The following is a 14,193-nucleotide window of genomic DNA, read 5'->3' on the forward strand; positions in this document are numbered from 1 at the left end:
GATAAATGTAAATGATTGTATTTTCAAATGATTGGTTTTTTGTTTTTTGGTTTTTTTTAAGATTTTGAAGCATTTATGCTTCTCAGATTATCAAAACTGAAAATGTCACTGACTTTTGAGTTATCATACATTTTGGAGCTTCCCTCCATTTGTGCCTGATAGTGAGCCTTAGTAGGTTTAGGTTAGCTGAAATGCTCCTGCTCTAAAATCCATGTGGTAAATAAAAGCTTCAGCGTAATTTTTGAAACACTTGATATTTTAGAACTTTGTGTGGATTTGAAATGCACTTGCATTATCGCAGAAATTTCGTAATTACATTTGGCAATACTTCCCAGCAGATTCTAAAATAAAATTTTAAGTGTATATTTTAGAATTGTTGTAAGAATAGTTTAATTTTTTCTCTCTTTGAATTATGAAAAGTTTCAACTATCTTAAAAAGGAACAGAGATGCTGGGACAGCTGGATATCCATATTTAAGATTCACTTGCGTGCCTATTGAAGGAGTTGGTGGGTCAGAACCCTCACAAAAGTACTATGCTACTGAGGAATAAAGAATTTTGTGTTTTTTGAAAGCAGCTGTTTTTAAAATCAACAAAGTATTTACTTGCAAAATCAAATTTTACCAGTAACAAGGCTATGGACACTCTTACATAAATGACTAAACTTTTCTTTTTCTATGGGCTGAGTTGCTTCCAACAGGATCATTTACAGTAATCATGAGAGCTGGTGAGTCAACTCAGCCTCCTAAGCAAACATTGTTTACAACTTCAAGTGAACAAACACAATTCTCCAAAACAAATATTTTCATAAACATTGCTTTCCATAAAACAAAATAGTTCTAAGGTCAATAGTGCTTAGAGCATATTTAATAAAACAATATTAAATATAGATACCAAAAAAAAACAAATAAAAAATTGAAATACTAGTGGAAAGTTCCCTTCTTTTAGGGAACAGACTAAGATACTTTAGTATAATAAGGAACAGGCTGAATGTTGATTTAACTTACTTTTTATGGCAAATAAGGGCTAAATATTCTTTATCTTCCTTCCTTATTTCTCAAAATATATAGTTATGACTGACCTGGTGCTTTGAGTTCTTGGAGTTAATTTGTTTCAGAACTGTTTCATTATTCCTCTCAGTTTTCACTTTAGGAATCATTATCTACAGTAGCTTTTTTTTCCTTTAACTTAATCAAGGCTGAATTAAAGTACCTTGAGTTAATAATTTCTTTTTCCCCTTGTAATGGTTCATTGTGAATGCACATTACAACCAACCTTCTTTATATCCTATTGACATTTTGACAATTGTTGTACGTTGAATAATGCTACGATCTCCCTTTCCCCCACAAAGATACCCATGCCCTAACCTTCAGAACCTGTGAATATGTCTCTTTAGGGGATATAGGAGCTTTGCAGATGTGACTAAACCAAGGACTTTAAGATGGGAATGTGTCCTGGGTTATCCTGGAGTCACCAGAGTCCTGTAAATGGGAGAGCAAGATGTACAGAACAGAGACTCTGCTGCTGGCTTTGAACAGGGGGGAAGAGACCACAAGTCAAGGAAAACAGGCAGCTCCTAGAAGCCGATAAAGGCGAGGAAGTGGACTCTTCTCTAGAGGCCACACAAGGAACACAGTTCTACTGACCCATTTTATACTTGTGACCACCCGAAGGCGAAAGTGGTAAATCTGTGTGGTTGTAAGCCACGTCTGTGGTGATCTGTTACAGTGTCAGGAGGAAATTAATACAAGAATGGTCTGCAAGCAGCTTTCCCTCATCTCCTTCATGGGATCTGAAGATGTTGCCTGTGGTGCTGCTTTTAGGTGTGTTTGCGTGGCCAGTACTGCTCACACAAGTGCCTCCTGTTAGTGGCCTAAAGCGTGGTTGAGACGTGAGGGCAATGGTGAGCTGCCTTCTAGTAAACAGCGGGGTTTCTCCCATGTAAGATGACCTCAGTAACAGATTAGAAAGCTGTTCACTATAATCAAAACACTAACAAATTAAGTTGAAATGAGACAGACTTTCTAGAGGACAATTCAAGGAAATGGCATACCTAAACCCAATTAGTACCTCTAATCAGTAAGTTTCAACTGCTCCCCATCCCTGCTTCATGTCACTTGAGTTTCCTATAAATTTGAGTAGAATATACTCATCTTGAACCTTTATTGTTTCGAGATAAGTCTGGAACAATCAGATAAAATTGATATGAAAAATGTTTCCCAACTGCAAAACTTTTATGCTCCTTAATTAAATATCGATCTTAGAGGTTTTCTTTGATTATCCTCTTTCCCATTTGGTTCAGAGCCCAGATTCTGCTTCCACATAGAATTAAGACTACTGCTCTGTCTCCTTTTATTCTTCCGGGCTGGGTGCTGTGATTGCTTTTTCTTCCCCATCCCCACCCCCAACATTTGCCTTCCAAGATAATAACCTCAGAGCTGGTGTGTGTGTGTTTGTGTGTGTGTGTGTGTGTGTGTGTGTGTGCGCGCGCGCATGTATGTGAATGTGCACGTCCACGTGTCTCCATGCTCTCCGTTTTTTTTCTGCTGAAATCCTGCTGAAAGGCGGCCTGGGAAGAAGAGGTTTTTTTAACAAGGCAAGGCATGAAGTCATAATTAGTTCATTCTGGGTTTCACTATTCCAAACGTTAGCACCACCTCCCAACATCCCGATCAAGTTTTGAAAATTAGATCTTTAGCACTATGTGTTTTAATTTAAAAGTTTTTTTCAGTGTTAATAAAACAAGGAGAAAAAAATCCCATTTATCCCAAACAGACACAAGTAGGTACAGGCTTGGTATAGTGGTGAGCAGAGCTGCCTGCATTCCATAGCTCACTATTGTTTTGAACAATGCAAGTTTATCACCTTAGGTTTTTTTGTTTTTTGTTTTTTTTTTAAATATAAGTTTTTATTTTTTTATTAACATATAATGTAATATTAGCCCCAGGGGTACAGGTCTGTGAATCGCCAGGTTGACACACTTCACAGCACTCACCATAGTACATACCTCCCCCAATATCACCTTGGTTTTTAAAGTCAAAAATGTGCCATAGGTTACCTAACCTACTCCATATTTCTTAGAAAATGGGCTATAATTTTTTCCTGAAACAGTACCTGTCGTGTTCTGAGGCCACACTCTTAACCAACATGGACGGAAAGTTAGTGGGTCACTAAGCCAGGCCCTTCAGCCCATCAGCCCCGGTTCTTCCCTCGCCCACCCCTTCAGTCCTCTCTCCACTGAGATCCCTTTGCTCTTCATGTTTCCGTTGTGAGACTATGTCAGAGGGAAGAAGAGCACCCAGGACAAAAATGTGTTGAGAGTGGGGGCGTTGACGATGCAAACACACTTCACACGGGCGTTCGGCAGCCCAGCCTTCCCTCTGCCAGGAGTTAACTGGATGCCGCTATTTGGCAAACCCTTGTTGGTTGGCTGCAACTTTTCTTTTTTTAAATCCGCATAGTCTCGCATGAGTTCTATGCACTTTTCCTGAATGCACACATTTCTAACATATTTTGCAGTCCAATCATCAGAGGCATCTTCTGTATTCATTTGGTTATTTGCAAATCTTTCACTATTGGAATCGGTCTTTATTTCCAGCATGATTTGAAGAACCGGAATATTTTCCCCACATCTAAAACAATGCACATAGCGTAAGAACCTCTGGGGAATTAATTTGTTTACTTGAAACTTTGTTGGTCATTGTCTTTGAAAAATATTTTTTTTCTTTCATACACAAGGGCAAGAAACAAACAAACCTTTGGACTCTATCTAAAGCAACTTTAGGAATTAACATTGACTTGACTATTTTTAACCACAGGGTGGTGGAGGAACTGGTCAGTGGCTTTTATTTGGCTTAAAAATTTTACTATTGAGCATTTTAAAAAATTGTGGTTTGTGGTATTAGCAAGTCTTTAAATATTTCTATTATAACATTCTTTACACTGTCCTGAGAGTTTAGAGATAGGGTTCAAAGGGGTCAGAAAGAAGTTCTGGAGAATCAGCAAGTCTCAGGTCTTATGCTTGAATTATGGGATCACACACACTTAGAAAGATAGATACTCTTAGATTTCATCGTGTCTAACCATCTGATTTTGCAAGAGAAGTAACTCAAGTCCAGAGAAGATGAGAGTAAAGAACAGAGAGCACATGGTCTCTTTTATTAATTAAAAAAAAAAAAATTGGAGGGGAGAAACCATCGTTTCTTAAATCACATACAATGCACTTATCCCAAAAACGATGTTACTTCAGACTTTGAACATAAACATAGCCCTCCAAAGCTATTATAAGAATAAATGAATGATATAGATCTATCCATCTATCTCCTTCCTAGTGTTTTTATTCCTCTGGTAGAATTCTGACTAACACAGATATTGGTATCCTTGTATCTAGATATCATATTATGATACAAACAATTGAGCCATTGAATAAGCTCTGTCATGTAATGAAACCCACAGTCTATTTTTAAAGTTATCATCAGTCTATTTTTAAAGTTACCAGTTTTCCCTGTAAAACTACCAGGAAGTAAGGCATTATTTATAATTTTGTGTTTTTCCTATCAGCTAGAACATAACAAGGTATAATAGCTTTCAAAGGTGCCTATCAGGATAAAAAACAATCAGAGGCCTTATAACTGTCCCAATCTCCCGTGGTGGGACACTGATGCTCACTCACTGTGTGATATTAATTCTGTTATATAAATTATGACCTAAAGGAATGTCCAGTCCCTGACTTTTTTTTTTTTTTATATATATATAGTAGTGAGCATAGTTGCCTTCCTGGTTAAGTTGTGTGTGTGTGTGTGGTTTTTTTTTTTTTTTTGGTCATTGTTTTTGTTTTTTAAGAATATATTTATTTATTTGACAAAGAGAGAGACAGTGAGAGAGGCAACACAAGCAGGGGGAGTGGGAGAGGAAGAAGGAAGCTTCCTGCTAAGCAGAGAGCTAGATGTGGGGGCTGGATCCCAGGACCTTGGGATCATGACCTGAGCCGAAGACAGAAGCTTAACAACTAAGCCACCCAGGCACGCCCCCTGGTTAAGTTTTAACAGAGATTTTTGTCCTATGGACCTTAAAATAATTTTTATAAAACATCTGCTTTTCTTGCTGCTGCTAGGTAACTAATGTCTGATGGAGATGATATTTAAACTAAAAGAGGATTTCTAGAACCAGAACCCTCTCCTTGGAGCTGTGAGCAATCAAGTTGAACACAAGTTAACTGACTTTCATACATACCTCTGAGTAGGATCTAGGCATGGAATAGAATGTGAATTATTGTTTGAGTTTATTGAAGTCAGATGCCAAATTCATAGTGACATAGGCTCTTCCTTGTTATCTCTTAGGTCTCTTTTGACTTTTGGGGGAGGCTGAACCTCACCTGAAACCATTAACAATAACATGATACATTGTTTCTAACATTAGCTATCCAGATGTGGAAGCTACAGAGGTTTGTTTTTTTTCCAGGTTTTTAATGAGAAAAATGTAACATAATTGAAAAAAGCTTACATGTAGTAAATATGTACATGAACTAGGATAGCTATGGCTATTGTATGTATAGAGCTGTAAGCTGGACTAATGGGCTATTTAATAAGATTCCTAAAAGAAGGGGTGCCTGGGTGGCTCAGCAGGTTAAGCCTCTGCCTTTGGCTCAGGTCATGATCTAACGGTCCTGGGATTGAGCCTGGCATCAGGCTCTCTGCTCAGCGGGGAACCTGCTTCCCCCACCCCCTGCCCGCCCACCATCTGCCTCTCTGCCTACTTGTGATCTCTCTCTCTCTGTAGAATAAATAAATAAAATCTTTAAAAAATTCCTAAAAGAATTTATTGTTAAAGTTCCTGCTTCTGGTAATGGCCAAGTAGTATCTATAAGACCAAACTCCCTATAGATAACAAATAAAAACTCCAAACAAAGTAAGAAAAACAATTATTTGAAGTTACTGGAGAATGACCAAAACTCAGGCAGGTATGGTTGAGGGCAAAGAGTGGGAGGAGTTGACACTTAGAGGAAGACAAGAGCAATGGGTGAGTGTGTCTCCTCTATCCTTCTAAAAAAGCGTGTATGTGCGCGTGTGCGGGTGTGTGTGTGTGTGTGTGTGTGTAAATGCTTTGAGTTTGGGGCAGTTCCAAAACATTCATTTGAAACTCCCCCAACCTCTCACCAAAAAAATGGAGGTCAGCAAAACAAGCTCTTTAAGGGACTGAAAGACAAAAATTGCAACCTCAGAACACCATCCAGTGAAACTATTCTTTAATAATAAAAGCTATTAATAAAGACATTTTCAAGTAAAAGTTAATTAAGGTAATTTGTTAGCAGGTCTCTACCTCTAGCAGTTCTCAAAATAGGGCTTTTTGGTTTTGGTTTTATCATTAAGAGAAAGATACAAGGTAAAAACTCAGATCTTTGGGAAAGAAGGGAAGCCCCGAAATAGTACATAAATGGCTAGGTATACAACAAGTATTTTTTAACTAGAAAAATACACCAAACAGTTAAAACAAAAGGTGATTTTGTCTTCTGGAGTGTTTACTGTTTGTAGACACAGTTTATATGATCACTATTACAAGAAAGGATGGGAGAGAGGGTAAATAGATCTGCACAGTTACAAGGAACTTATATTTTTTGTAAAGTATTACAATATTAATTCAAACTAGACTGAAAATTCGTGTTTGTTCATTGTAATCCCCAGGGCAACCACTAAAAAGGTAACAAAGAGGTATAGCTAGAAGGCAATAAATTAAAATGGAATTCCAAAAAAATTCAATTAATTATAGAAGTAGGTAGGAAAGAATGGAGAGAGGAGTAAAATCCAGAGGGAAGTGGGAAAGTGGGAAGTGGGGAAAAAAATCATAAAATTGTACACTTAAATCTAACTATATTAGAGGTGGATCATACATGCCATTTAAAAGGCACAGAGTATCAAGATGGACTTTTTAAAATTATTTTTATCTTTATTTTTATTTTTTTAAAGACTTTATTTATTTATTTGACAGACAGAGATCGCAAGCACGCAGAGAGGCAGTCAGAGAGAGAGGAGGAAGCAGGCTCCCTGCAGAGCAGAAAGCCCAATAAGGGGCTCGATTCCAGAACCCTGGGATCCTGACCTGAGCTGAAGGCAGAGGCTTTAACCCACTGAGCCACCCAGGCGCCCCAAGATGGCCTTTTTTTTAAAAAGCAAAGCTCAGTTATATGGTGTGCCCAAGAGTCAACCTTTAAATATAAGGACAAAGATAGTTTGGATGAAAAAAGATATGCCATACCAACAGTATCCTAAAAAGGGTGGAGGAGCTATACTATCAGAAAAAATGCACTTCAAGATAAAGATTGTTACTAGAGGCAAAGAGGGACATTTCATAATGAAAAATTGGCCAGTTCATGAGAAAGACATAACAATCATAAATGTGTATCCATCTCATAACATAGCCTCCAGGTATATGAAGCAAAATTGGTCAAATTAAACAGAGCCATGGGCAGTTTACAATCAAGTTTGATTTTGATACCCCTTTCTCACCAGTTCATAGAATTACCGGACAAAGAAATCACTGAAGACAGAATCTCTGAACAACTCCATCAACCACCATGACCTCATATATGTTTATAGAACATTCCATCCAACAACTGCAGATTAAACATAACTTCTAAGTGCACATGGTACATTCACCAAGGCAGACCACATGCTGTAAAACAAGTCTTAATAAACATACAAGCTCTGAAACCATAATGTGTGTGCTCTCTGACCACAATGAAATTATGGTGGAAAGCAACAGCTTGTTAAAAAAACAAATATCTGGAGATTTTTAGAATTTATTTATTTATTTATTTATCTCCATACCCAATGTAGGGCCCAAACTCATACTTCTGAGATGAAGACTCAGACGCTCCGAGCCAGCCAGGCACCTCAATAACTGGAAATTTTAAAATATACTTATAAATAGTCCTTGGGCCATTGCCATTACTCATTATATTTCAGACGCCACTGAGTGTTCGCATGCTATGATGTGAAACAGGTTTTGATGGGAAGAAAAGACTAGAGGCCATATGGGCAAAGTAAACAAACAGCTTCTCTAAGCTCTGTGGAAAAGCTTTAAGGTTTGGCCAAAAGAAGATCAATGATCAGCAAGTTCATCTGTTATTTTATCCCCAGCAGTACTGCGGCATCAGAACTTCACAATCCTCTTTTTTTTTTTTCCTTAAGATTTATTTATTTTAGAGAAAGGAGGGGGTATGAATGAGCAAGCAGGGGGAGGGGTAGAGGAAGAAGGAGAGAGAGAAACCTCAAGCAGACTTCCCACTGAGCAGGAAAGGAAACCCAACATGGGAATCGATGCCAGGACCCTGAGATAATGACCAGAGCTGAAACCAAGAGTCTGATGCCCAACGGACTGAGCCACCTGGGCACCCCTTTTACCAACTTTTGTTACAAGCTACTCAGCCTAAATGGAATTCTCCCACTTATGCATGTACGCACAGACTTCATCTTTCACTACTCTCTTGCCCTTATGTTCCTCACCATTATCCAGAAATCTAGTTGGAGATATGTTTGGGCATACTTATCTTCTAGATTCCATTGCATTTGGAAAAGCTGCTGCTTGTTACTAAAACCCTGTGTTTGGTGATGAGCATATTGGAAAGAAGAAAAAATGAAATGTGTTTTCATCTCATTGCTCAATAAGAAGATAAAAAGAAAAAATATCAGTGTTCAGAAGAACTATTACTTTTTAGAAGTCATTCCCACACACTTGGGAATGAGTTCATACCAGCTCTCCAGCTACTTCCATGGCTTGATCTAGACTGTACAGCTACAAGACACTGCTATCTTCATCCTCGCACAGCACTGAAGCACGCCAGGCCATCTTGCCTCCAGAGATATTTTTTAGTCTCTGATCGGCCTCCAAAAAAGTGATGTCTTTCACCTCAGCTAACCTCTTATTTGTGCCAAAGCCTGGTCCTGCCTCTGTTCTTCTTGTCCTCCTGCCTCGTATCTTCAAGAATGTGAGCCAAGGTAGTCTACCACTCAAGGTTTAGGTCCAGCCAGTGTTTCTTAAAATTAAGCCTGCCTCAGAATCAGCAGAGTGCTTGTTAAAATAGATTGGAGGGGAAAAAAAAAAAAAAAAAAAAAAAGATTGGAGGGTCTACCCCCAGAATTTCTGATTTAGCAGGTCTGGAGTGGATTCCAACAATATCCACTTCTAGTTCCCAGGTGATGCTGATGTTGTTGGTTCTGGGGGGTCTACGCATAGAAAACCACAGGATTTTCCTGCTCAAAGAGAAAGAGAAAGATAAGAAAGAATCCAGTATTTACTCAACAGATTTTTTTTTTTTTTTCTCTTGTAAGAAGTCAAGACTGGCTGAATGGAGATGTTTCAAATCCTTTCACACCTGTCAAGAATACTTTAGAATTTCAGAGGAAACAGGAATTTGAGAGAGCTAGGGAAGAAATTACAGAAAGTTTTTAAGCTAGGTTCAATTCTATGGGATTGTGTTTCTTCTACATCTCAGTTACCAAGGGATTAGAAACCATCTATCCCAGGGTTGTTTTTTTTTTTTAAGATTTTATTTCTTTTGAGAGAGAGAGAGAGAGTGAGCACGTGAGCACAAGCCAGAGGAAGAGGCAGAGGGAGAAGCAGACTCCCCGCTAAGCAGGGAGCCCGACGTGGGACTTGATCCAAGGACCCTGGGATCATGACCTGGGCCAGAGGAAGATGCTTAACCAACTGAGCCACCCAGGAGCCCCATGGTTCTTAATATGTGGTCACTGGACCAGCAGCAGCAGCAGAACCTGGGAATTTATTTGAAATGTAAATCCCCAGCCCCCGACCTAGGTGTGCAAGTCAGAAACTCTGGGCTGTTGTCAACAATCGGTAATCCACAACCCCTCCGGGTGATTCTCATGCCCAGGAAAGTCTGAGAGCTAATGATCTAGCCCAGGGAGGCTTCACCTTTCTTAGATCTGTTCTAGGATAGGGGTGTGGGCTGAGTGGCCCACAGTTGTTCAATACTGTGTTGTCAACACTGTGTTGTCAACACTCAAAATTCACTCTTCTGGAGTTTGGCTAGACAATACTGCAACAAATTATTTTTGCTTCCTTTGGAAACAGATTAGGGATAGTTTCAGGATCATTTCATCTGTTACGGGCCCACATGTTATTGGCTCTGTTTTAGAGAATACCACAATCAATGATGCATTTCTGCAGAGTATAATAATCCAAATTCTTACTAAGTACCAGTCAGGCTGTGGTCTCAATGCTGAACTTAAAAAAAAAAAAAAAAGTATAGGAAAACATTAGAATGAATTTATGATCAACCTTTTAAAAGGAAATTCTTAAGGCACATTCACTCAGTTATTCATTCAAGCATTTACTGAACACCTTCTCCACGAGCTATGCATCAATCTAAGATACACAACTGATCAGAACACAACCCACCTCCTTTGCTGAAGACAGCAGAGACTGCAGAAATCAGCACAGGAATGGGTCTTAGGAACCATCTGTCCTGGTGGTTCTCAGTACCATCCTCACACCAGGAGGATCAGTTATCTCCTGAAATTTGCCTGCAGACCTTGCCCGAGGTGACCTTCTGAGTCAGAAACTCCCGGTGGAGGGGTAGGGGGAGGCGTGGCCAGCGATCCAGATTAAGCCCTTTGGGTGATCTGGACGCACACTGAGGTTTCAGAATCATCAACCTAGCCTAATTATGTTTTATCTTTCTTAGGTCACAGACCAGTCAGAGAACAGACTGAAAAGAGTCTTGTGTACAACATTGGGTGGTGCACACTGTGAAGTCCCAGTTTAAGGCATGACCAGGTCCAGGCCCTTATTTTACAATTAAGCAAAGTAAATACCGAGAGTTAAGTCACTCGCTAATTAGTTAAACAGCTAATTAATGGCAGAATGCCGCCTCCAGCTCAAGCCAAACGATCCCAAATTCATCTCCGTACTCCTCTGCCTACGCAGCAGCAAAAGCAAAATGTGGGAGACAGAACACAGAATCGAAGCCCCACTAATCTGTGATTTAATTTTTATTTATTTTTAAATTTTTTTTAAAGATTTTATTTACTCATTTGACACACAGATAGAGATCACAAGTAGGCAGAGAGGCAGGCAGAGAGAGGGGGAAGCAGGCTCCCTGATGAGCAGAGAGCCCGATATGGGGCTCGATCCCAGGACCCTGAGATCATGACCTGAGCCGAAGGCAGAGGCCTAACCCACTGAGCCACCCAGGCGCCCCTGTGATTTAATTTTTAAAGAATCGATTTTGCCCATTTAAAAATGGGACTACTCTTTGGAGAAGGCAGCCATGATTTTCTTTTTATAATGTCTACCATGAGGAAATGTGCGTGTTCCAAAATGATCTCTGAAAAACAGATATTATTCTCTGTGCCAAAATAAAATAGTGTAACTTTTGGCTCATTAAAAAAATAATGTTCTCGGGGCACTTGGGTGGCTCAGGTGGCTAAGTGTCTGACTCGATTTCAGCTCAGGTCATGATCTCAGGGGTGTGGGTTGGAGCCCCTCATCTGGTTTCAAGGTGGGCACGGAGCCTGCTTAAGATTCTCACTCTCCTTCTTCCTCTGCCTCCCTTAAAAAATAAAAAAAATGTTCTCATGTTTCACATGCTCTTGCTGAAAGAGCTGGGTATCACTGTTGATAGAGAGACTGTGCTCACTTAATTATACCAGAAAGGAACTAAACACAAAGGACAACAGCAAGGCAAAAAGTTGAATGAAAGAAGGCATAAACAAAATAACGCTGTCTGCATCCGTTTCAAAGACGGGCAAAATGACTGCTGTCAGAACGCAGAATGATTTATGCTGAGGAAGTGAAGGTGGAGATTGGGAAAGGCATTTGGGTGACTCTGGAATTCTGCTAATGTTTCCTGTCTCATTGGATGGCTAGTTACGCAGGTGTGCTGTTTCTACGCAAGCCATAAACTATGCATTTTTATTTATAATTGAAACCCACAAAACCAAGGTGTAGAGATTTTAAATGTGGAAAGATTAGCTCTACAAAGGTGTTTTTCACAGAGAAATGTTTTACTCACACCTATTGTGCAAGAAGAGGGCCACGACAGTGGAGAAGCATCTATCCGGAGGGACCTTGACGCCTATTATCTTTCAAATGTACGCGTTGGACAGAAGTAACTGCTATTAGCTCAGAGAAGGTGAGGTCAGAGATGTTGAATCAGATGAGCCTAGGACACCACATTTGCTCAAATCAGACGATTCTAGAGCCAGGCAAGACCTGAGGTGTTTCCAGGCTGCTGGTTTTCTTGGCTTGAAAATGAAGTATTTTACTTTCCCCTACTCTTACAATTTTATACATTGGATCTGCTGAATTTCATATCTTGAGAGGCTAACAGTTTTAAAATTTCTGATTAAAATGATACGACCTTGAACTCTGTCCCAAATGGAGTAAAATGCATTCAAATGTATAAATGCAAATTCAGAAAATAAGACCACATTGCATTAAAAATATTCAAATTCTTTGACCCAAATTTCATTTCTATTTTTCTAAATAAGTATAGATAAAGATTTATGTGAAAATATTTTGAATGGTTATTTTTATTTATTTATTTAATTTATTTATTTTTCAAAGATTTTATTTATTTGAGACAGAGAGAGAAAGAACACAAGAGGGGGAAGTCGCATGGAGAGGGAGAAGTAGGCTTCCCGCTGAGCAGGGAGCCAGATGCAGAGTCGGATCCCAGGACCCTGAGATCATGACCTGAGCCGAAGGTAGCCTCCTAACTAACTGAGCCCACCCAGGTGCCCCTTGAACGGTTATTTTTAAAAGCAAAAAGTTATAAAATGTCTTATATTGAACCATAGAATCATAAATATGTCCCATACATAGCATGAACAATTATATGTATTGTAAAATCATGTTTTTGAAGAGTTATTAATGTGGTAAAATGTTACAGAATAATATTTAATAAAGAGTAGGACATAAAATTGATGTAGAATGGACTTATTATTTAAAGAATTAAGCAAAACCATATTTGTAAAAATGTAAAAATATTGGAAGTGCTCATCTCTGTGGCAGAAAACTGTGTAATAGTTTCTTCCAAATTTTTTTTCCAAAATAAACATGCTTTAGTTTTTTTTAAATTAACGAGGTATTGCATGTTCTTTCTAAAGAAATTCAAGTATACAGAATAAGAAGAAAAAAGTTCTCCTTCTTCCAGCACTGCCCAAGACTAATGCAAAAATAACAAATATTAGAAAATACCATTCCCTTTCTATGTATTTGTAAAGGTACATTGTATAAACACAGCTTTCCTTAATGGGGAAAATATTCTTTTTAACTTGTATTTTCCTTTGATGATATATTATGAACAAGTTTTTGGATCTACCTCATTCCCTGATAATGGATTTATCACAACTTATTCCACTAGTTCCTTTCTCAGACATTTTATTATCATTTTTTTAAGATTTATTTATTTATTTATTTGAAAGAGAGCAAGAGAGAACAGGGGAAAGGGGGAGAGGGAGATAATATGCAAATAGCTTCCTGCCTATCTCGGAGTGGGTTTGATCCCACAACCCATGAGATCAAGACCAGAGCTGCAACCAAGATGCAGACTCTTAACCAACTGACTCACCCATGCGCCATCTCTCAGACATTTAGACACAGACATTTTAAGAATGTCTCAGTTCCTCACAGTTTCATCAATAGAATAATCACTGCACATATGTCTATGGGTACACCTATGGGATGGATTCTAGAATGGAAAGGCTGAGTCAAAGAATATGCGTTTTTTTAAGTGTTAATATTTATTGCCAAATTTTAACTCAAAAGGCTGTGTGCAAAAGGAAAGAACCCATTTTTCTCACACACAGTACTGTGGATTATTGGTTTTAGGAATTTTTTCAAACACAGTAAAATATTTTATCTTATTATTTTGCACATCTCTGATTAACAGTAGGATTGGCCATCTTTCTATGTTGTCCATTTTAATTGGCTTTTCATACTCATTTTGCATTTTCTTAATTTTGATTTATAAATGTTCTTTATATTGTAATTTTTATAAAAAGTATTTTCATCTAATCTGTTGAAACTGATCCCACATACATTTGGTGTTTATTTACTCATGTATGAATGTTTCAATATGGAAAAAGTGTTGACATTTTATAATCAGATTTTTGGGGGGACTTTGTGTTAATGCTTTTTCCATGTCTGTTATAAAGGTATTTCCTACATTTTC

This window comes from Lontra canadensis, unplaced genomic scaffold (genome assembly GCF_010015895.1).
Source record: "Lontra canadensis isolate GAN:19392208 unplaced genomic scaffold, GSC_riverotter_1.0 scaffold2, whole genome shotgun sequence".
Taxonomy (NCBI): Eukaryota; Metazoa; Chordata; class Mammalia; order Carnivora; family Mustelidae; genus Lontra; species Lontra canadensis.